The sequence below is a fragment of the Lissotriton vulgaris genome, chromosome 1_1 (assembly GCF_964263255.1).
Source record: "Lissotriton vulgaris chromosome 1_1, aLisVul1.2, whole genome shotgun sequence".
In the NCBI taxonomy this organism is placed as follows: domain Eukaryota; kingdom Metazoa; phylum Chordata; class Amphibia; order Caudata; family Salamandridae; genus Lissotriton; species Lissotriton vulgaris.
In genome coordinates this window covers 813,057,253-813,075,009 of record NC_141685.1, presented here as the reverse complement: position 1 = coordinate 813,075,009, position 17,757 = coordinate 813,057,253, and positions in this window count along the sequence as shown.

Below are 17,757 nucleotides of genomic sequence, written 5' to 3'. Positions count from 1 at the left end.
GATATTGAATTATTTGTTGAGGGAAACAAACTGTGCAGTCGTATGTTTCGGAAAGAGACGAGCTGTAATGCACTACTACGAGCTGACAGTTGCCATCCCAAAAGCCAAATCAATTCTATCCCCTACGGGGAAATGATCAGAGCAAGAAGAAACTGCTCTAAAGACACTGATTTTGATGCAAATGTTAAGGACATGATGATGAGATTTAAGAATAGAGGCTATGAAAACACAACTGTTAACAAAGCTGTTAACAAAGTACAGAAACTTAAGCGAGATGTTACACTGAGGCCGAAGAATAAGAATGAGACTAGAGGTAACAACCAGAAGATCAGAATGATTACGAACTTTGGTACTGGTAGCAACAAACTTTACAGTATTATGAAGAAATATTGGCATATGTTATACTCTGATAAAGATTTGAAATCTTTCTTAACGGAAAGACCGAGTATTACTTTTAGGAAAGGATTGTCTATTGCCAATATTGTAAGCCCTAGTTACCCTAAACCAATTTCTCATCTGGGTCAAAGTGACTGGTTGCGAACCCGCCCCAAAGGCTTCCACCACTGTGGAAATTGCAGTTCATGTTGGTGGGCTAAAAGAAAGGTTTTGAAATTTAAATACAACGATACAGGCACTTTTTACATTGATTCTTTTATTAATTGTGAAACCACCTTTGTAATTTATGTTATTGCTTGCCTTTGTGGAAAGATTTATGTTGGGAGCACAGTTAGAAGACTTAAGGACCGGATGGTGGAACACTATCGGGCACTTAAGAATGGTGACACAAGGTACCCCATAGCCTCACATGCTATTCAAAGCAGACATGACTCTGAAAATCATAAATTTTCTTACCATGGTATTGAACAAGTGGTACGGGATAGACGTGGAGGAGACAGATTATTAAAATTGAGATGAAGAGAGGCACGATGGATCATGGTTCTTCGGGCTGTGGAAGATGGGCTCAATATTGATACAGAGTTACAGTATTTTCTGGGAGATTAGTTATACTGTAAATTCACATGTTAAATGATGTAGTTAACTGTTTGTGATTTGGCTTTTCCCTTTAAAATATGGTTATTGTGTTATACTTGTTTGATAATCTTCAAGTTGATACTTGGGGAATTCGAATGCAAATGCCACAACTCTCTCAATTATCATGTGAAGTGGTTAAATACACAGGAGTGATATGGGACGCTTGATGCAATGTCACCGCATATTAATGAAATAACTTCAATAATGAGAAACACTGACTGTCTAGTAGGATTGATAAGATACATGAATTTGGATATGTTCCAATTATTCCATTAATAGTTGGCGCTTTCCTTTCCCTACATTGATATGTTGGAACTTATACATACCCGTTCTTCTCTGCTGATCAGATAAATCTATTACGTGTGAATCTTTTGCGAGATATATTTAAACACATCTGTCTTTATTTACATGGATTTCCCCCCCCCCTTTTTTCACGATTACTATTTATTAATTTGATAACTAATAATATCCTCCTTTTATTCATTAAATAGTTATTCTAAGATGACGGCGAAAATTCTATTTTTTTGCCACAACACAAGTAGTTTATATCCTTAAGCAAAATGGCGGCCATGTACACGCCGCTACTCGAGCGAAGACGTTCGTCCTTCTTCATTTCTATAGACAATTTCACTATCACTATTATGAATGATAAGTTATAAGCGTACAATCGCTAACACGGTTGTGATTTCGTCAATAATAATATGCTACGCCTATAGATATAACTAGCCATTCAAAGATGGCGGCGATATTACATGCCGCAGTAGTTTTAGGACTCAAGATATAGTACTTAAGCAAAATGGCGGCTATAGCACACGCCGACATTCAATAGAGCCAGACATGAGATACATGGAATCTTAAAAGCGGGATACAGGTAAGGGGGTTTTACGTTTTGATATACAGAACTTATGTGATATAACTTAGCGGTAGGACCTTGAATCTTTGGTTCTCCTATTTCAGACCCTTTAATGAAGATATGGAGTAGAAAACGGCATTAATGAAAACGGAAGTGAACCGTAATACACTATTTTGATGAGATATAGGTAAGGGGAATTTGGTATTGAGTGATACTTGCTATTCCGTTTTTAGCAAGTAAGAGTCTAACCATATGGCTCTTTATTATAGACTCTGCAAGCTACAGAATCAATCGATGTTATAAAAAGCGCGGGGAGCAAAGAAATAGAGAAGGTAACATAGTCTGTCCTAGAGAAATCAATAATAATTACTCATTGTCACGTTTCGTTTGGATATCTCTCTACTAAAAGACGGATGTGTAAAAGCATTATGATGTGTCATGGTGACGGCTCGTGCTTTCTAATTACTGCTGACTTAATATATGAAAGAATAGCACAATTCTAAGCATACTTTAGTTAGACAAATTAGTATCAGTGGGCTAGCAAATGTAGTGTCTTTGGAATAGAGAGAATTTTCGTGATGGATTGTGGTGACAGAACTAAGAGCCTCCTTATATCATTCCAGATATTGTTAATTTTCATTTTATACATCCCCTGGGAGGAGTTTGATACTGATGGAAACACTATTGTGATTTAGGTAATATACCATTACTTTTCGAATTTGGCAATATTTCGGAATGTTTTGTTGTTTTTGTATATCTGACACCGGGACTTTCACAAAATTGTGTTTTTTAACTTGTCACTTGATTAAGGGTACTATGTTTTTTTCTCACTTAGGTGGTGACTTTATTAATAGTGCTTTCTTAAGTCTTATTGTTGTTAGTATATTTCACTATTGTTCTATTATTTTGGCTTGCAGCCCTGAGGAAGTTATGTGGCATGAGATTAATGCCCAACGAAACACGTGTTGGCTGCAGTGATTGTTTTTTGGAAGTTTGGATTTGATTTGAACATTGTACCTATGACTTTGGATTGAATTTTGACTTGAACATTGAATTTATGAATTTGAACTTGGATTGAACTTTGAGATTTGGAATAAAAATACGGATCATCGCATTACAAGACCCGGGAGTCTGACTATCTATTGGATGAGACTTTGGACTTTTGCTTTCACACTTGCTTTATGAATTTTTAAAAACATCGTATTTTTTGTTAATAAATATCGTAAATGATTTTGATTGCTCGGCAGGAATACTTATAAAGATTAAGTAATTTGCCCAGAATCACAGGATTTTCAGCATCATTGCAGAGACTCGATCCCAGTTCCCCAGATTAGAGGTCGACCCCCATAGCCGTTAGGCCAAGTCCTCTCCCGCCTCAAACATGAAGGTATACATTCTGCTAAACTGTTACAGACTCAAGGGTCATTTACAGAAACCATGAATCACAAAAGAACGTAAATGCAAGAGCCGATTCATGCTTTTAGGGAACTTCATTGAGTGTATGCCTACTTGCTGACATGGGACTGATATCTCTCTACTTCAACCTCTTTGCCCAGTCTGGAATTGTGAGTCAATTCCCGTTGTTGTTACATGGCCTCGGCCGACTCAAGAAAATGAAGGTGCAACTTTATATTAATGAGAACATTCGCCCAGTTCCCCAACGACACCGTAGAGTTACTTTTCACTTACAAGACGCCGTTGAGAAAGGACTAGGGCCTAGATGTAGGTAATTTTATTTTACCACTTCTTAAATACCGAATTTTACCGATTCGGTATTTAAGAAGTGGTAAAATAGAGGGGGTGATGTAGGTATTACAGAATCGGTAAATACCGAATCGTTAAGATTCGGTATTTACCCATTCTGTAAATACCGATTCGGTAATGCCCATTGATTCCTATGGGCATTGAAGCCCATAGGAATCAATGGGCATTACCGAATCGGTATTTACCGATTCGGCAAATACCGATTCCAGCAAGGCTGCGGGGGGTGTCACTTTGACACCCCCTAGCACCCCAAATACAGGCATGTGTGCCATGTAGCACACAGACATGCCCTAAGGGCATGTCTGTCTGTCACATGGCATAGGTGTGCATGCACACATGTGCATGCACACCTGGATTCGGTATTTTACCACCCAATTGGATTGGGTGGTAAAATACTGAATCTGAAAGGCCTTTGGGACTCAGAAGAGTCTCACCTACATCTAGAAGTTACCGAATCGGTAAAAATACCAATTCGGTATTTTACCGAATCGGTAAATTTACTGATTCGGTAAATTTACAGATTCGGTAAAATTGGACCCCTACATCCCAAAAACCCATTTACCGGTTGGTAACGGCCGAAATCGGCCATTACCAGTCGGTAAATGGCCACCTACATCTGGCCCCTAAAATGCAGCTGAAGCGCAACATCATGGAACACTCCACCTGTCCTATGCCGTGGGCTTCGCCCATAGTTGTGGTGCTCAAAAAGGACGGTGTAGGTGCAGTGTGCATTTGTGTTGATATGCGCCAGGTCAACAAAGCAATCAAGAGACAAAGACATCCTGGTCCTCACATAGCTGATATGATCATGCAGCTGAATGGAGCGAAAGACTTCTCCTGTCTTGACCAGAACAAAGGATGCCATCAACTCAAGCTGGAAGACAACTGTTGGTACATTATTACTTTTTCGACTAATGTTTGATTGTTCAGATACAAACGAATGAGTTTTGGAGTATGTTCGGCTGCGGATATATTTCAGGATGTCATTGCCTGAGCAAGTCAACCTGTTACATATGCTTTCAACTACAGTGACAACATACTGGTATTTGGGACAACACAAAGGGAGCATGATAAGGCTCTTATACAAGTTTGCCAGTTACTTGCTTATGCAGGTCTCACTCTGAATGCAGCAAAGTGTGAGTTTCACAAGACCGAACATACGTTTTTTGGGAACATATTCTCTGATGGGGCAATGACTCCTGACCTGGATAAAGTGTAAGTACTGTCATCTACTTACTCTCCCCTCCAAGATGTAACTATTCTGTGATCCTTTTTAGGCATGGCCAGTTGTTGTTCAAGATACATTCATGACTTTGCGACAGTGAGTACCCTATTGAGAGACTTAATAAAGAAGAATATACCATTCCAGTGGTCTCCTGAATGCAACCAAAGTTTTATGGGCATAAAATATGCGACTGAGAATGCAACCAAAATGGCCTATTTTGACCCCAAGTTACACACTGAGATCACAGTAAATGCAAGTCCAGTGGGAGTAACTGTGATTCTTGCTCAGCATAGTGGCCATCTGAATGCTCAGAGACACATTGTGGCCTTTGCCAGTAGAAGCTTGTCTGAAACAGAATGTGCCTCTTCTCAGCCAGAAAAAGACAATCTGACTGTAACGTAGGCCTGCAGACATTTTCATGTGTTTTTGTATGGAAAACACTTCACTATCTTCACTGATTAGCAGGTGTTGTTCACTATCTTTGGAAATCAGAAAGCTAAGATGCCCCTTGCATTGAGAGGTGGGGGTTGCAACTGCAAGAATATGACTATGCAATTGTACACAAGCCGGGGAAAGATCAAAACCCAACAGATTAATTTTCACGAGTGCCATTACAACACCACAATACTACATCCTAAGCAGCTGAAGAATATCTCAACTTCATTGTGAGGTCCAGCTCGCCAGCAACATTTTCTATTGAACAGATAGTTGCTACTACCAAAACAGACAAAGACATGGTCATTCTCAAAGATCTCGTTTTAATGCAATTGTGGAAGAAAAGTATTTCACCCTTTGCTGATGATGGCAAATTCCAAAAATTCAAAAATGTATGTGATGAGCTATCCATCACCCAGGATCACCCATTCTGGGAGGCTTGAGAATCGTCATCCTTGAGAGCCTGAGACAGCCAGTATTGGAGCTGGCCCATGAGGCACATTGTGGCATTGTGGCCACCAAAAGAGCCATAAGAGATTGAGTGGGATATTGCCAAGGACTTATCTCTGATTTATCTCCACCTTAACACATCAAAAGTGGAGATAGATTCAACACTCCATTCACAAGCTGATGTACACTACAGACATCGCCAGGATTCCCGCGATAACTGCCCCAAAAATGTATCTCCACGGTGGACCCCACCAACAAATCCTATGAGATGCAGAGTAGGCGTTCCCGTTCAAAAACACATGAAAAAACCACAACATCACTTTCACAACGAACTGCCAGATCTGCGATGCGAACCAAAAACAGGCGATAAGCCACCATAGCAGCAGGGAATTAACACCAGCCTTTTGCTGGTGTTAAGCAGGATTACTACCTGCAGCATAAAAGGGAGCCCAGCAGAGAGCCACACCGGAAGACCTACAGATGCCATGGAGACTATGATCATGCAACGCGAATACCCATGAGGACCACAACACCAACCACAACCACTTCAGGCCTGCCTGCCACCAGCTCCAGGGAACACCACAGAGGCAGCGTACACAAAGACAGCAGACCCATATGAAATGCACCTGCCGCCCAGACCCAACGCCAGAGGACATTGCCCACTACAGGCCCAAAAGGACAACCATACCCCACATCCTGACCCACATGCCCCACCTGCTGATGGTACCAACCCAGCGGACAACCAACATCCCTCCGCAGACAAAGCTGCCATATGCGCAGGACATGCCGGCCTCTGGTACCATCCAACCCACAACTGCCAGAGTTGGAGGAGTCACACAGCCAGCCCCATCCAAGGTCATCACACCTGTCCTGAAGGCCAATACCAGCCTGGTACCCCAGCACCCCCGCGTCACCCACACTGCGCAGGAGCAGCTGGAGACCAAGCAAGGCCCCTATGCCATAGCTGGATTCCCTCACATGTCAGGGACAATCAACTGCACACATGTACCCCATGTGCCCCCTGCCCACACTGCACACAACTTCCACAACAGAAAGCACACACATACCATGAATGTGCAGGCAATAGTGGAACGCCCGGGACTCCTCAACAATGATGTGGCCAACTCCCCAGGCAGAGTGCATGAAACTCACATCTCCTGGCAGTCCATCATCACCCAGCTCTCCCAGGATGGCACACATGGAAATGCAGTGCCAGTTGGTAAGTCCAAAATAAACACACCACACACCTCCAGCCCACAGTCAAGCAACTCATGACACTGCCAATGGGCATGCAGACACACAATAGCAGGATGTGAGGAGAGGCATGGAGCAGGCATGTGCGAGAGCGGCAAGTGACTAAGGAATGTGAACCCACTAAATGCCAGGTGTGGTGTGGAGGTGCCGGACAGACCACAGAGTACAAACCACGGAAATCGCCATGTGGAGATCAACTGCTGGTGCATGGAGTGTAGTGGCCAGTGGACGATACCATGTCCCCACGGGCTGTGGGGCAGAACGTGTAAATGTCGCAAGTTACGTCTGCCTCTGCATGCGCGTGCGTAGTGGGTTGGACCTGCGTATGGCAGGCCTGTGTAGGGTGTGAACAAAAAGCCCATCACACTGGCTGTGGTTCTCATTCGGAATGGACAACGCTTCTGCCAGGGCGGCAACTCTCAGCCCGCCACAAGTCCAGCACCGAGCACGGCGGGGCCTGTGTCCCTGTGCGCCTGCTGCACCCCGGGCCCCTAGTCCCCACACCCGTCATGCCTGCCCCAGCACACCAACGAGGCTCCGCTCACCTGCCTACACCGGCGTGTGCCAAAGAGGGCCCACCACATGCCAGTGCAAGCTCCAAGCACCAGTCCTGTGACCTCTGCAGCCTCCGCAGACCATCGCTGGCCCCCGATGCTGGCCCACATTACTCCTTTCTCATTGAAATACTCCACCGGTATCCCCTTCAGCCCAGTAGGTCCCACATGTGAACCTGTGTCCTGAGTCCTGAATGGCAGTGATCCCAAGTCTGTGGCAGCGGCCACAGCACCAGACTCCCTTCAATCAGTGAGGCATAATTCCATATCGCAGGCCTGCGACACATGGTGCCACTAACCCTGTTCATTGCAAGCCTGCAACACCTGGTGCCACTAACCCTGTTCAACGCAAGCCGGCGATACATGGTGCCACTAACCCCATTCAATGCAAGCCGGCGACACGTGGTGCCTCTAACCCTGTTCTACGCAAGCTGGCGACATGTGGTACCACTGTACCTGAACTACGCAGGCTGGTGGGGCCATCCAACCTAAGCCGGCGACACTCTGTGAATGGCCCGTGCTGACCGCTGCCTCAGGCCTACCCTGCATTCCAGTAGGTCACACATGAGGCATTGGACATGCCTCATCACAGGCGGTATTCCCTGGTGCCACTAACTCTGTGCGCAATGAGTCATGGACACCATCTTGTTGGACCTTGGTGGCGTCTGAGTCCATGGCCTGCTGGTTTTCTGCATCTTCATCTGGCTGGACCGGACTTGGTGTCCGACATTTGTCTGTTCCATTCATCTCCACCTTAGTGACTGTTTCACCAGCATGTATGACGTTACAACGCATACTTTTACAGCGCATACCATTACAATGCATTTTTTACAACGCAACATCCATTACAACGCATTCCATTACAACGCATGCCATTAAAACGGATTTTAAAAAACTAACTTTACAACGCATTCCATTACAACGCATACTACCTTTACAACGCACACCATTACAACGCATACCATTACATTGCATGTATGGTAAGTATTGGATATTGTAGGGGTAAATATTACTATTCTAATTCCAGGGGGGTGCAACAGTAGGGTAAGTGTTGAATAGAGTAGGTGTAAACATTACCATTCTAACTCCAAGGGGTACAACAGTAGGGTAAGTGTTGGATAGTGTAGGGGTACAAATTACTATTCGAACTCCAGGGGGTGCAACAGTAGGGTAAGTGTTGGATAGTGTAGGGGTAAAAATTACTATTCTAACTCCAGGGGGGCAACAGTAGGGTAAGTGTTGGATAGTGTAAGGGTACTTAGCGTTGTAATATTATGCGTTGTAATGGTATGCGTTGTAATGACTGCGTTGTAATGACATGCGTTGTAGTGGTATGCGTTGTAGTGTCATGCGTTGTAATGGCTGCGTTGTAATGGCATGCGTTGTAATGGATGTTGTGTTGTAAACATTTCGTTGTAATGGTAGTGCGTTGTAAAAGTTGTGTTGTAAAGGTTGTTTCCCATTTCAGGGTGGTCCTGCCCTCTGCATCATGCCCTGGGGATACACCTTCCACTGTCCACAGAGACACTCCGCGACAAGCCCCTTTGTTATATACGGAAACATGCTTTGCACTCGTGACCCTGCCCCAGTGCCCCGCAAGTCAGCGGCCTGTGGCGGTAGGCCCGTGCAGGGCGCTATGCATCTGGGGCCACTAACTCTGTGCAGCACAAGTCATGGGGCCTTTATGGTTGAATGGTTGTGTCCTTTGTGATGTACACTGTTGCCAATTTCTGACTGCACCAGGCAGCCCTGCCGGCTGGTGTGCACACACCCCACATACATCCAACACAGGTGTCACTCGGTATGTGTGCCTGCTAATAAATGTGTATATATATATAGTCGGGGTCATGCCCAAATTACCCTTATATACCTGGGCAATAAACATCAATGATATAGAGTCAAAGGAAAAAGGTATAAAAGGATAACTGCTAATAAATGTGGCCGTGCGCACGTGCCCAAAGCCATTCACACCATCTGAACAAGTGTGTCCGTGTGGTCATTGTGTCAGCATGATGGGCATGGGCCCTGCAACATCACAGTGTGCTGTCTTCAGCGGATATTACCATGTCACCTCAGCATTGACAGTGACCCTGGACATGTAGCTTCGCACGCACCCCCCTGCAAGCACAAGCGGCGTGTGCTGGTCCGGCGTACGTGAGGTCGTGGATACCATTTCCTTCATGCCATCCAGCTCCTGGTGTGGCGCTGGACTCCCACCTCCTGTGTGCATTGCTGCCTTCTTCCTGTTGGCGTGTTTCTGCTTGTTTGTGCCTTTCGCATCATTCCTGATGTTCTGGTTTACTTCCATTATCCTCCTCTGCTCTCAGGCTGCATTCACCTTGTCCAAGATGGCCTGCCATCTACAATGTTTTGTTGCCAGTGGGACTTGTGGGCTTGTCTCCTGGCTCGGGTTGCTGCCATTGTGAATGGCTGTTCTTTTCTGTTTGGTTTGCCTTTCTTTTTCAGGCTTTTGTTGTGCTTATTCCCGCCTGCTGTGTGTGTCGTGGGCCTGGAGGTGCTTTTCCCTGCTTTCCTCATCACGAAGGGGCTCATCGCACGTTTTTTATGTGTTGTGGATTGTGTTTTTATCTCCTTCGAGGTGGTTGTATCGCGGACATTGGCTGCGGTTTTGGCAGAGTATCGCATGGTACTGTTTGGGAATGCCAATTCAGGAGTGGTGAGCAGCTGTAATTTGCCTGCCTCCACCCCAGAACCTGGAGCAAATCACAGGGGGTTGCAAACAGCAACCTACCTAATCATTACTAAATAGGTAGATTGTTCTGTAACCCACTACGACTGGACACTTTGCAACACGATCTATTAGTACATGTGTTGGATTAAAAAATTGATGTAGTTGCAAAAAGTCTGTCCGCAATTTGCACCTACAATTTGTGACCTGTTTGTACATCTGTAATGCTATATGCATTTATGTGCATTATGAGATTGCGATGACCTTTGGCTCTATGTGTTTTAATTGACTCCATTTTGACTGTACAATATCATTTTTGTGCTCTTCCCTGATTTTATTTTGTGCCTTCTTATAACTTCAGAGAGGGATGTTTGTCTTTCTTCTCAGCACAGAGCAAAACAGCCTTGCTGGCACAGAGTGTGTGGGATGTGTGTTTGAAAGTGTGAGAGAAGAATGTACTTCTCTGTCTTGGAGTCAAGGCAGGGAGGGTTGGCTAGCGTCTGTCTTGACCTCGAAATAGAACGGAATAGGTCAGCCATGGTTTTGTAATAGATGAAGGGAGGGGGAATTTCTAAAAGTCTCTCTCCATGGTAGTAAAGGTATTAAAGTTTTGGCGCTCATAAAGAAGCTCACTCGTGGAGTGGACGCACCATCACGGGGACATTTTACTGTCTCATTGAGCCTTATGGATGACTAAAAAAGGGCTTCCCAGTCAATGTTGTGTTCATCTCAATAGGTGATGTATAGGCTATAAATGTAATTGCTCTGTGATGTTTTCATGTTGTGTATACTAGCTCTTTACATTTGAGTCTTTCATTTGACAGTGCTTATTCTTTGCATTTGACAGTGCTTGCTTCTTGTATCGGCTGTCCATTATTACCTGCTTATATCTTATCCGATTATTATTATTATTTGTGAGTGTTTTACTATTATTATCTGCTTGTGTTGTATCTTGTGCATTTAATTTCTTGAGTTTTATTTTTATCTGCTTGTGTGTATATATATATATATATATATACATATATATATATATATATATATTGCTTTGCTGCTTGGCCTGGGGGAAAGGGCTCCCACTGACTTGCATTAAAAAGGTTGATGCACCGCCGTTTTGGCGGGTCCGGGTCCCGAGGGGGCATGTGTATTTAACTTTAGCCGCCATTTTGGATTGGGCTGTTGGCGCTTTTCACGGGCGCCATCTTAGAGCGTCCTGACGCTCGTTTCAGCCCAGGGGACGCCTATTTAAGGCGGACTCGTGGTGTCTGACGGCGGTCAGGCTTTGCTGTTACCTGTGGCTCAGCTCCTCAGCGCGTCGCTTCTCAGCGCTGTATTTTAACCTGCATGCGCATTTAACTGCGTTTATTTTTACATTGCTTTGCTGCTTGGCCTGGGGGAAAGGGCTCCCACTGACTTGCATTAAAAAGGTTGATGCACCGCCGTTTTGGCGGGTCCGGGTCCCGAGGGGGCATGTGTATTTAACTTTAGCCGCCATTTTGGATTGGGCTGTTGGCGCTTTTCACGGGCGCCATCTTAGAGCGTCCTGACGCTCGTTTCAGCCCAGGGGACGCCTATTTAATGTCGTCCTCTCCGCGCAGCGGGAACGCGCAGTTGGGACGCCGTCGCTTAGCCGGAGTCGTGCCTGAGTCCTGCCCGTCTGCGCCCGTCCGCGCTAAGGACGAGCGGAACTCGGGCTCGGCCCTGCTGGCGCGGGGTGCGGGTGGTCATTTCAGCCATGCTGACATACTCCTGTGATACCTTGCGCGAACTGGGACGCCGGACGGCTGGCTGTAGCTTACCCCTCCTACATCCATTGGACGGTCCCTATTATTGTGCTGGCTGTCAGTGGTTTTTGGAGCGAGCTTCTTCCATCGCCCCCATACTTCCGGTGGCAGCCGTCTGCAACACCTGCCTGGAGCATGTTCTCCGTATTTTTAGTTTTAATGCTAGGTCTCTGGTGTCACACTATCAGGCAGTATTTGATCTATTGCAGGGTGAAAGTCCGGACATCGTGGCTATCACCGAGACATGGCTGAAAGATGAGGACGCAGCTATTATTAATCTGGCCTTCCCCCCTGACTACACTGTCCGTACCCTTAATCGATCTTCTAGGGGAGGGGGAATTGCCTTGGCTATTCGTTCTAGTTTCACTTGCTCCTGGACTGCACTGACCATTGCGGGATGTGAAAGTGCGTTGTTTAAGATTCTGGTTACTCCTCACTTTTCACTCTCTGGGATGGTGGTCTATCGTCCCCCAGGGAGCGAGGCGGCGTTTCGCGCCGCTTTCCCGGATGTGGTTTGCTCCTTGGTGGTGGGGTATCTCAATTTTTCGATTCTGGGGGACCTTAATCTCCATTTCGATAGACCTAATCTACCTGCGGTCAGTGGCATTCTCACGGACTTGGAGGCCTTACAGCTGATGCAGCTTGTTCAACAGCCCACCCACATCGGTGGCCACACGCTGGATCCCTTCTTCACTAATTTGACAGAGGCTTCTGTCACTGCCGTCTCGCCCCTGGGTTGGACTGATCACTCTTTGGTTGCCATTAGTACCCCTTTACCAGGTAGGACCGTCATCCCTCCTGCTAAGCTGATCGTAAGGCGGCACTGGGGTAAATTACGGTTGGAAGATCTGCACCGTGTCCTCGCTGCAGAGCCATTAGATCCGTTTGTAACTGCTGATTCAGGTTACGATGGGTTCTGCGCGTGGATCTCCAAGGCGCTAGATGCGCTCATTCCACTCACTGCCTGTAAGACCAGTGCTAGAGAATCTAGCCCATGGTACGATTGCGCCCTACGTGCGCTCAAGGGCTGCTGCAGGCGCGCAGAGAGGGCTTGGCGGAAGGCGTACGATTCGGGGAAAAAAGCTATCTATCTCGCCTCCGTCAAAGTATACCATCGGGCTGTGTGCCGTGCTCGGGCATTGTATTATGCTGCCGAAGTTGGCAACAGCTCTAACCCCTCGAAAACTATTTACAAATTGATGAAGGATCTTCTAGCTAAGCGCCCCGATGGTCCGACGACGGGTTCCACTGCTCACTGTGAGGCTCTTGCGGCGTTCTTTCAGGAAAAGGTCCAAAACATCTATATGACCTTTCCATCTACAGGACCTCCAGTCGAGTCTCCGATTTCCATCTGTGGAGACTCGGCTCTGCACTCGCTTCCCCTGTTGACATCGGAAGGGTTTAACATCTTGGCAAAGCAGGTGAAATCTGGGTCCCCCGCCGACCCTCTTAGTTCGGCTCTCTTTAGAGATGAGTCGTTCGTGGGTCGGACCGTGGTACACTCCCTGATTAACATCTTGTTGGAGTCTGGCAAGGTCCCCCGTAGCTGGAAGCGGGCGATGGTTTCCCCCATTCTAAAGAAACCTTCACTGGACCCAGACAAGCCTGAAAATTATCGGCCTATCTCTTTGCTTCCCTGGCCTACCAAAGTAATGGAGGCCCATGTCAACAAAGTTCTCTCGGCCCACCTCATCCAGTTTAACATCTTGGATCCCACCCAAAATGGCTTCCGTGCTGGTCACAGCACGGAGTCTGCCCTTCTCTCCATGGCTGAACACCTACGCACAGTGATGGATGCGGGGCAGACAGCGGCGCTCATTTTATTAGATCTGAGCGCCGCGTTCGACACCGTGTCCCATCCTATCCTGTTGCATCGCCTGGAGGAGGTCGGGCTGGGTGGCTCTGCCCTCCAGTGGTTTCGCTCCTTCCTGAACGATCGTTTCTTTAGCGTTGCGTTGCCACCGTACCAGTCCCAATTCCTTCCTCTGAGACAGGGGGTCCCGCAAGGCTCCTCGCTGAGTCCCACGCTCTTCAATCTGTATGTGAGACCGCTGGCTGAGATCGTCAAGCAATGGGACATGACTATGGTCTCGTATGCTGACGACACTCAGCTAGCGGTAACTATCAGCGGGGATGCGGACCGGGACGCCCCCAGGTTTCAGAGTGGACTTAGGGCGGTGGCAAGCTGGATGAAGAACAACTGTCTCCAGCTCAACGCGAAGAAAACTGAGATCATGATCGTTGGCAGGAGAGCGGAACTGTGGGGGGACAAGTGGTGGCCCATTGAACTGGGGCCGGCCCCTCTCCCGGTCACTGAACTTCGGAATCTGGGAGTGTGGATGGATCCCGCTCTCAGCTACGAGGGCCACTCGAAGAAAATCGCGGCCGGCTGTTTTGGCATCTTGCGGTCGCTGAGGCCCATTCTTAAGTTCTTTGACCGTGGCACCAGGCAGCTGATAGTCCAGGCCACGGTATTATCTCGCCTGGACTATGCCAGCTCGCTTTTGGTAGGGACCAATGTGGCGGAGACTACCCGCCTCCAACGAGTGCAGAATGCCGCGGCTAGAGCCATTGTTGGCTTACCCCGAAGGAGCTCTGTCTCAGGAGTCTTGAGATCCTTGCATTGGCTCCCCGTTAAATCTCGCATCCAGTTCAAGGTGCTGTGCTTGGCGTTTAAGATCTTGAGGGGAGTAGGTCCGCCAATTCTTGCTGACCTCCTGTCGTGGTATGTTCCTTCCCGCGCTTTGAGATCGGGAAGCCAAGCACTGGCGGTGGTCCCCCGATACAGGTTGTGTCGGGCTGGTGGTCGCTCTTTCCGGGTGAGAGCGGCTGAACTCTGGAATTCCCTCCCAGTGGACTTGCGGCTACTGACTGACCTCTTGGCCTTTCGCAAAGCTTTGAAAACGTTTCTTTTTAAATAATTATTTTATCTGTGTTGTGTTTCTGCTGTCTGTTGCACTTTGCCTGCCATGCGCCAGGACGCCCCTTAGCTGGGGCAGCTGTGCGCAATACAAAAGTGCATAACATAACATAACATAACATAACATAACATATATATATATATATATATATATATATATATATATATATATATATATATATACACACACACACATTTGCATGTTGCTTTACCTAATTCATTTGACTTCTGGGAAAGTCTTTCTGGTAGAGAGTGTTGCATTAATAAAAGTTTGAAACTGCCTTTTGATTTGCCTACTCTTGGGAGTTCTGAATTTCTTTTATTTGGGATAGTAAAGCAAGACAACATCCTACCCTAGATTCCTGGATAACAGATCACCATATATGTTCCATAGTTATATACTTTATGAGCTCAATGTATATAATTGCTTCATGAAATGCCTGACTCATGTTCATTTTTTTGTCTTTAAGTGCACCATTGAAAAGCTAAATATTAGAAATGTTCCTTGCGAAGGGATGCTGAAATCCCTTAATGCAGTAGATATATTGCCTACATTAACTATTCATACAAGAAACATATAATTCAACTTCTTCATGCTGTATATATTGAATGTTTATCCAAGAAGTCTGTCATTGTTACAACTATGTGGATGAAACACAGATTATCCTAAAACTGGAAAACTATAAGGGCATAGACACATCAATTCTTGACGATCAGTGGCAATAATAAATTAATGGTAATCAACCATCTTAACTTCAATTCCTCCAAAACTAAAAATAATTCCCTCTGGACCAATGGAACAACTACCAACCTACAACAACCTGACCACAAAACTGGAGACCCTACTAGCAAGATATATATGAAACCTTGGATCCCCCATGGACTACAACCTACCCCTGACCCCACATGTGATGAATTCACAAGGATTGTATACTGCACAATGCCGACACTCCAACGCATCTTCCCTATCCTGGGGTACCCAGAGCAAACTCATGGCATCCTCGTCCTCCTGATGTTGATGGTATACTATACACCTACGACCTATGCGTAGAAGCTCCTTACTTCTTATTACGCAATCTGCAAAAGTTATTAACCACTGCAGCAAGCTTGTTGTTACATCTCCATCAAAGGGAACAAATGACATTGCTGCTTCATGCGCTAAATCGGGTATGGATAGCTACACACGCTGCTTTTAAGGCATTTTGCATTGTTCACAGAGCCATGCAAGGGAAGGGGTTGTGGTTCTACAAGCTAATTTCCCACTACATGTGCTGAACAGGATACTTGGCTCAAGATTTCTGTCCTGTCCTATCATTACTTCTTATAAGGGAAACACGCTTTGTGGAACAACTTTGTCAGGACAGGAGGCAAAGCTTTGGTACTCTTTGGCAGCCAAGATAAAAGTATACAAGTCAGCAGTGGCTTGTGCCATTTGAAAATGATGGTCCATAAAAGTTCTGAATGAATGCCCTGCAGCGAGCAAGCTCTATCGGCATAAGCAGGTCTCGGGGGAATTCCCCATTCCCGAGAAAATCTTGCAAAAAAGAGTGGGTGAATGGTGTATTTTCAAGCAAATTTGAGAAAGCAAGAAGGTTAATGAAGCAATAGTGAAAGTGTAGTTATGACATTAATAAAGAGATTTCATACTATAGTAAAGTAAGTAGCTGCTTCTTCAATATAACCACAGGACTTCATAACAGACTTCGAGGTAACAAAATTATTGTTTGCATGCTACATAGGTTTATCAGTAAAACGGTTTCTGCAAACTTAGTGGAGAAGTGTGGCTCAATGGTTAGAGCGGCAGTCCCTGATGCAGAGGTCTAGCCCGGGACCAGCGTTCAATTCCCCGCCTCGGCGAGTCTTGGGCTCAAAATTCCACGGACCTGATGATTCTCGCCTCATGCCTATTCCAATCATGGAGTCTCACTCTGCAACTGGGCAATAGCTTGCTTAATCTCCACAATGGCCCCCACAATGCTAAGGATGCCTGGCCTCCACCTTGGGGGTGCCCAGGAGTGGACGCCTCACAGGGAAAGCCAGGATGGGTTCCACAGCGGTATTCGTACAAGCGCCTTGAGACCCTTGCGGGTGAGTAGTGCGCTATACAAGTATCAATTTACAATTTTATTCCAATGGAAAATGTGCCGTCTGTAACTCACAGTGCACTCCAACATGAGGCTTTGACAATACTTTTGAGACTTTCTTGACTTCATTGTTTGGTTTTACAAATGAGACACTCAGTGTTACACATTTGACAATAGAATGTCACTCATAAGTACCCTGAAACCATGGAAATGTCACACATAAGCAATCCTAAACTTGGCAGCTGTGCACTACTCATTACACTGTTTTTAAGTGATGGTGCCGAAGCTTGCTGAAACTGATGGGAGCTGCAGGGCTAAGGAGACTACATATACCTATACTGCTGTTCTGCCCTGAACTGTTGGTCGAGGTGAGCTTGTTTCCCTTCTATGCTACATAAAGCACTTTTTATCCCCTACTGTGGTGGACACTGCTGAAGCATTGCAGACTGTTGAAGGCTGCAGGGCTGAGGAAACTACACTGCCCGTGCTGCTGTTCTGCCCCAAACTGTTGGGTGAGGTGGGGTCTTTTCCATGAAGAGTTACACAGTGATCAAAGTGGGTGGGGTCAGGGGGGCACGAAGTACCCATACTTTTTTATTTAAGGAAAACAGTTCCCCTATTTTTTCGGAATAGTTAACCGTCCTGGGGTGGTTAATTCCGAGAGCTTGAATGCTTCAGCTGCAGTGTAAGGCAGGGAGTCACTTGTACTGTGAAAC